We start from the raw sequence: 8,331 nt of genomic DNA on the forward strand, positions 1-8,331 counted from the left end.
CCAGGGGAAAAAAAATATATGTATAAAAACCTATTTTTTAAAACATTCTATAAATAATCATAAATGACTATATTATTGACAGGTAACATTAGTTGCTGAATAATTGTTTTTTCTGTGCGCTTTTGAGATTTTATATTCCACCAAGGTATTGCATGTATACTTCGGTGTCTGGTCTAGTAGAGCAGAGTAAACCTACACCTGTAGTCAATACTACAGGTATCTTTAGATCCGTTCCTTGCTGATTTAAAGAGTATGCAGTGCCAATTTATGTGCCGTTTTAAACAGAGCATTAAACTGAGCAATGTCACTGGAGAATGGAGAGTGACAAGAACACTGCTACCCCTGTTTCTGTGTGAGCAATGGCACTGGATCTGCTGGGAGGAAGGTACTTATGGAATCCAAAACCTGTGAGATCTAACGATGCAACAATGACATTTTGCCTCTATTCAGATCCGAGGAAGCGGAAAAGTACAGAGCCGGCTCGGTACTCTGGCGATGTTCGGGGGCATTCGGTTTTCGGAAAACCGAGCCTGAGCATCCCTAGTTTACAACAAATGCACAGTGTGCTTAGTATGTGTGCCTTAATGACTCAGGCCTGCTATTTCTCTTCCAAAACAATCATATATAACATTTAGTATGACGTGTATTAGTGAACATAACCACTTAATTAATGTACACATATTGGCTTTGCTTATAAACGTCAGAAGTCCTACCATAAATTTGGCAGTATATTTGTGGAGTTACACTAACTGGGTAAAGTAACAAGGAGCAAAACCATGACTTCTTTCCATATCTTTTTTTTTTTTTCAAGTGTTCCTCTGTAATATCCAAATAGAAAGTAAATACATATTTTAACCCTATATGCATCTAAAAAAAAATACTAGTTCGAAAAAGTGGAGATGTTGTCTATAGCAACCAATCAGATTGTAGTTATCATTTATTTAGTACATTCTACAAAATGACAGCTAGAATCTGATTGGTTTCCATAGGCAACATCTCCACTTTTTCAAACTCCCAGATTAGTAAATATACCCCCTGATCCCATAGGAATTTAAACGGTTTTACTGAGGGGAGTGGGGGGTTTCGGGGATTACTGACTATTCTGGCTACTTTTTCAAAACTTTTTAACTTTTAAAATGTTTTAAAAACAGTAGTGTAGTTTTGTGCAGTAATTGCAGTTCAATTGAGTTTCCAGCACTATTGTAGACTTATTTTTCAAAATACAGTATTTTGTTCAAATATAGGAGACTTAGCTAAAACAATAAGAACACATTAGTTTAGGAAATGTTCCAGAAAGGAAATTATATTATTGATCTAAGCTGTTTGGGTAGACAGAGGTCTAATTAAATTAATAATTGGTTGACATTCTTCATAGATGAAACAGGAATAATTTAACTTTAATGTTCAAATAATGACATTGTTTAATGGAATTTATACAGTCAATGAGAAAAAAATGATTAGCCAAACAAGGCAAACTTCAGTGCATGATCAGAGAAAATGCTGGCCAACCAAGTTTTGGTTGATCAACCAAATTGAGTAATCAGTGTCGTGTTCAATCAAAGTGTGATCCAATTAGATTTAATTAGAGTTGGTAATGGCAGAAAAGTTATTTGGTTGTTGATGTAGAACTTCAACAACCAAATGGCCACATACATATATGATCAACTTGTTCTGTGACTATGTCAAACAATGGAAATATGTGTGTGTGAGCCATTGAAAAGTAGTTGGCAAATTTAAAACAGTCACATGACGCTTATAGTCTAGTAATATAATTGAGTACATTACTAAAGAACCTAGCAGTAATATAGGACAAGGAACATATAGTGTACATGGTCCGAAATTACGCAACACTCCTCGAATTCCCATGAAAACCACATTTTATTGTTATAATAATTTTAAAAATATTACAATATTTGGGGTTCCAGAGAAATAAGAGTTACTTATAGCTCTGAAGGCCCACATTTATCATGGGCGCATGTCTCATGAAAATAAGCAAAAGTTTTCTTAACAAAACAAGCAAACATATAAATAGATATTTTAATATTATATATATATATATATATATATATATATATATATATATATATATATATATATATATATATATATACAAAAAGAGAAAGGGGCGCCAACATAGTGCATTAAATGTATAACATCTTTGGGATAGTCCACAAGTGTGCAATTCCCGTACCAGAAATTCAAATTCAAATAGCCTTGAATAAGTGCTCATAGACCTTCACATGAATGTGGTCTGTAACGGACCGCTGTAATGTAACGTCCTGACTCCAGCAGGGTCTTCTCCCAGAATAATAGCACCACTTCGAATTGGCTAGAACTCAAAAAGAAGCCAATATAGTATAATACCATCACAACAAGTGAAATGTAATAGAAAATTTTAATACAAAAAGAGGCAATATAGCCTCAACTGCAGCTTAAGTATAATATGCTCGTACATAAAACACAATATAAAACAGCTTATCTGTCCAGTCTCTCGTGCAAAGATGAAACAGCATGCAGGGCAAAATTAGCCAGTAAAACCACACTGATGCACCAGTCTGGAACAGCGTGCAAAACGAAACCCCAACGCGTTTCGTCCTTTCAATAAAGACTTTCTCAAGGGATATATATATATATATATATATAAAATTGAGGCAGATAGCATATAAAAGTATACTATTATATCTAGCTGTTTCCCACCAGGACATTTGGTATTCTGACTAGGACGCAAAATGTCCCTTTATTATGCCACCACTAATTTTCTCTCTGTGGAAAACTGGAACTGACACTACGGAAAGGTTGGCTGTGAGGGGGGCTTATCTATCTGTTATTGTCATCTCAGAGCTATAAGTAACCCTTATCTATGTGAATATTTTTCATTGTAGCAAATAAGTATTTTGATCAGCTGCCATGGCCATAAAATACTAGCCAATCACAAAGTAGTTATTGACCATTATGATGAAAAATAGCGCCCAAAGTCGTGAAGAAATACCATTACACCATACCACAATTATTGCGCAGATTTACAACTAAATTATTATTAAAATATAAAATAAATGATAGCAGGTTTTCACAAGGTCAGCATTAGTTCTAGGGCGCTTCCTCAAAAAAGTTGGTTTAAAACTTTTCGCCGGCTTATGAGGTATAAACCGTTTTGAAAGGATTTGCAACAAATATACACATTAGGTTCAAATTTCTTACTTAACCATAAAACTTTATGTATGTAGACATTCCGGACTGTGAAGGTACTATTGAAGTGCACCACCCGTCGTTTAGGGTGACAATATTCCAGGAAAAGTCTTGGCAACAGAAAAAGGAGTAGGTAACCTGTGACTCACCAGCTGTTTTGAAACTACAAGTCCAGCTGCTGGAGAGCCTCACGCGGCAAACTTCTGATATATAGCTTAGATCAGTGTCGGACTGGGGCATGAAGGGCCCACCGGGGAATGCAACACTAGGGGCCCACCAAATTGGGTGTGTTCAGCCATCATAGAGGCAGAACCAGACACTAGAGGGGGAGTGGTCAGTCCACGAAAGACAGCTAGCACCTTAGTGTAGTGAAACTACAAGCCCCAGCATGCTTTGCCAATATATAGCAGCTTATTGCTGTAAGGATATGCTGGGACTTGTAGTTTCACAACACCTGGAGTACCACAAGTTAGCCAAGCCTGAACTAGACTCAGACCATTTGACAAACTGTGCTACCTGTTGTCACTTTTACCACCTGTGGCTGCTGGTTTCTTTAGTTGCGGCTTGTCTGGATCCAGGAATGTTGAGGGCCCTATTTGGAAAAAATAATGGGTACACTTAGAAATGCCAACCATCCCTGCCATTAAATCAACAGCACCCACATTCAATTATAGACCCAAACCACCCCAGCATTAAAGGTCCCATCACCCCCTCCCTATAGTGTTCTCTGTGCAGCCCCCCCTCACTAGAGTTTAGTATAGTCAGCCCCCCTATAGTTTAGTATAGATAGGCAGCCCCCTATGCCACATAGTAGTGCCCCCAAAACAATGCTATGACACACGGTAGTGCCCACAATGTTATGCCACGCAAGTGTCCCCGATTCATATTATGCCTGCAATAGTCCTCTCAATTCACACACATTTTATATATATTAATATATATATATATATATATATATATATTGAGAACAGATGTAATGGGAGACCCCATATACTTTTTACGATGAGCGCTACCTTAGTACTTTCTGGTAAAAATAAAAAGAAGGTGAAGAGGGTGATGCTGCCACTATTCCCAGGGGGTAGAGTATCCTGACAGTAATCAAAAAAATGAAAATTTACAGGGTTTTATGGGATGGGCGCTAATCAGGGGGGAAGTGGGACACACGAGGATACAAACATACGCACCTATTTGGACTGTAATGTGTATCTAATACTGGATGTGTGTAATGATCAACAAAGCTAAATTGCTATCAAAACCAATACTACTAACATTGTAATCCAGTGTTATCAAGATAAAAAACTGTACATAAATGATTTTTTAGCACAAACAATATAAACAACTGGTTAAAGTATACTTACCCAAAAGTTGATTGATGCAGCCTCTCTGATCTTCTCCCTTGAGTGGCACGGGAACATCAGCTGACAGGGTGAGTGGGCGGGTCACATGATCGCAGCTGCGATCGCATGTGAAAGGTGAGAGATGACTGGCTGTCAGTAACAGCCAGTCATCCGCAGCAGCGAGAGGAATGCGAGCACCCTGGTGTGAACAACGGGCCTCCAGGTAAGCTCCGCCCACATCTAAAAGGGGGTGTGGTCGTAAGGTAGCCGGGCCTACCGGTAATTTTACCGGTAGTCCTGTGGGCCAGTCCGACGCTGGCTTAGATCTTGGGGTATATTACCACAGTGTTTTAACATTTCATGATTAAGTTCAAATAAGACTAAATGAAGACTCAAAGGCCGTTTTCTGATTTAGTAGTTGATAAAGTAAAGCTTTTAATCCTGCATTTTAAAAGATGTTTGTGAACTAAATACCTTATTTTACAGGATTTGCCAATGACCTATGTTAGGCTGTGGTCATTTTCTCTGGCCACAAAACCATAGCACACTTACCTACTTCTCAAGAAAAAATTTTTAACATTTTTTTTAACAGTTCATTCAATATTAGGCTTATATAATACAGCAAATACAGTGTTCATTCTTGAAAAAATATTGTTCAATATACGCCTACAAAATTTTATAATATATGCACGATCATTAAATAAAGTACCAATCAGCTTCAGAGGTGAATCTGCAATCAGCCAATCGTAAGTTGCAAGCTAGTGCTGGCAGCTCTCAACATTATAAGTGAGTATATGCATCAGCTCTCAGACACCCGCAAGTATTACTGTTGCTGACAGGAGTATCATAAGCGCACATGCCCTCCCTGATCTGCGTCTCCAAACCTATGGAGGTGGAAGAGTCAACTCTTCATACAGATGTAGGCGTGATGTTTTTTGTGAACAGTATAAATGAATGTACATTACGTTAAACAAACAGGTGTAAGTGTTTACATGTAATGCAGACTGTAAAAATGCCACACTTGTTCATAATGGGTAACTGACAAACCTTTTGTTCGTATGGAATTTTTAAGCCATTGGTATTTCCTGTTTAGGACCATCTGCCAGCATTTATAACATAGTAGTTCCTCATCTTCCTCTGGTGTATCTGAAGGCTGAGGAAATTTTGAGCAGTGTTAATGGTATGTCCTCCATATGTACAATGTTCCTTAACCTGGAAGATTTCTTGGAACTCTTGTCTGTATTTATTTAAGCCGCATCAGCCAGTGTGGTTTCTCTATGTGTATTTGTGCGAAGATTGACATATGTATATATGGACATTTTTCCATAAATATGCGAATCATGTCTGCTGGAGTATGTGGCCTATGGTCACACAGAGCTTATGGTGAATGTTGGGTTTGGATTTGCCAGGATATTGGAGTTATCTCCCTATATCTTGTAGTTAGCATCATCAGGGCAGCAATCCTTTTCTGCCTGTCATGATACAGGCTATGATTGGGGGACTGAGTCTCCAGTGGTCTCGTACAACTGACAGAGGTACGTAGGTAACTATAACTTAAACATATCCATTAAATGGACCTCAAATCATTTCCCATGAAGTGAAGGAATCATCACACCTAGACATGCATCCTTTACGTATGGGCCAACTGGAGGGTCCATACTTAAAGAGGATTCATACATAAAGGCCAGATATTGAACGCGATTAACTAGCTGATGTGCAAGACACAGATGGCTCTGTGTACACGCTAGCCCAGCACGTGCGGAGGCCACTCACAGTATTACAGTAGCCCCCTGGGGATGATTAAATTGCTGTGGGAGGAAGGGGGGGGGCACTTAATAGAATTTAAGTAGATGTGGTCCCTGGGAGGCATGGGGGGGGGGTTCAATAGATGAGATGAAGCAAAGGCATTTGTGTCACCAGGTGGACAACGCTTAGCCGTGAAGCAGGAGAGCTCTAGCACCGGCTATAGCAGGCTCATACAGGGGACCAGAGTCTCAAGTATCCCCATGAATAGGAGCAGTAGCCTTTTTGGAAGCTGGGAGGTAGGAGGGTGGTCCTGGCACCCCGGTAAGAGAACAGGGGTTGCGCAGCTTTTCACCTTTTAATAAATCAGCCCCTTAGTTCATGCAAAAACTTTAATGCGCAGTTCGTCACCAGCAATGTCTCAAAATTGCATTAGCGCGTGCACCAATTGGGATTTAAGCATGAAGAATAGGTTACATAATGTAACAAAGCTTTACTATTGAGATAATCAGCAAAAATTATTAAAATCAGAAATTTATGCCTATTAGTCATCCTTAGGTTCAGTTATGTGCCTGTGTTGTCCACATCACTTCTGATCAACAGCCACCAGCACTGGTTATACCTACCACATTGATTCCACTGGAATAAGAGGAAGGAAACATGTGAAAAGGGGAGAAGTGGAAGATGAGGGGTGAGAAGGTGTCACACAAGAGGACAGTGGTTTGTGAGTACAGATGAGAGAAAAAGGTGGGGGAACGGGTGGTATTGGGGGAGACAGACAGACACATGGAGACTGTCTATTACGTGTGGCTCTAAATGAAATAGGTGCAAATCAATATTTGTTCTGTGAGTCTAAAATTTTGCAGCTTGGTAAATGAACCTGGTATAACAGTAAAATAAAGTGATACAGTCAGTTCCTGGGGTGAACTTATAATTTAAAAACTAAACCAATGGGATGCAGATAAGTTGTAAGGAATATTTGTGCTTGAAATCTGAATGGATAGAAGTGTAGATGTTATTATTATTTACATAACAGTATATGGAGGAAATTTAGCAAGTTTAAAATGTTAAGAAATTGTACATATTTGATTCAGTGTGAAGTTATTAGATGCGGTACAGCAAGTTAAATTTACAGTGCTTTTAGAAAATCATCATACCCTGTCAAAATCATTACCTTTTGTCACATTACACCGTGGAAATTGAAATAAATTAAATCAAAATTTTTCCACTTTTTTTTTTTTTTTTACACATTTCGCCTTACAACATTCAACTAACGGAAAAAAAAAGGCAACAGTTCCGAAAATTAATAAAAAATGGAAAACTAGAATAACAGGGTTGGAAATGTGATCAGTTCCCTGACTTAATACATTGTAGAGCCACCTTTTGCTGTAATCACAGCCCATTCTTCCAGAATTGTTCAAGTTTAATCAAATTTTGTGGTGAGAGATGATGGACTGCTCTCTTCAAGCCCATCCACATATTCTGTATCAGATTTAGGTCAGGGCTCTCACTTGGCTTGTCAGTTATATTCCCCTTTCTATCCTTAAGCCACTGCATTGTATTCTTGGCGTCGTTGTCGTGCTGGAAGGTGAACCACCTGCCCATCTTCAGCTGTCTAGCAGAGGGTCCCAGGTTTTCCTCAAGAATTTGGGTGTGCTTAGCAACATCCATTTTTCTCCAATCACCCAGTCCCTGTTGAATGGAATCACCCCCACAGCGTAATGTTGCCATCATCATGCTTCACACTAGGTATAGTGTGTTTTGGATGATGTATTGGGTTTGGTCCAGTTTTTTGAATTGGGGCGTTATGTGCTGCATGATATACTGGCACTTCTTCACCCCACTTTCTTGAAGGAAACTAGGGATGGCGGAGCGCTTGTCCAGCAACCCTGTAAATACTTACTTAGTGCAGGTGGTGGCACCCTTCTCCCTGCTCCTTCCTCACTGACTGTCATCATGTCCCAGCACGGCCAGTGAGGAGTGGCGCAGAGAGGAGCCAGCACACTGAACAAAGAAAGACAGGAGAGGAAGACTAGAAAATAGAAAAAGAGAAGGCTATAGAATG

This window comes from Mixophyes fleayi, chromosome 6 (genome assembly GCF_038048845.1).
Source record: "Mixophyes fleayi isolate aMixFle1 chromosome 6, aMixFle1.hap1, whole genome shotgun sequence".
Taxonomy (NCBI): Eukaryota; Metazoa; Chordata; class Amphibia; order Anura; family Limnodynastidae; genus Mixophyes; species Mixophyes fleayi.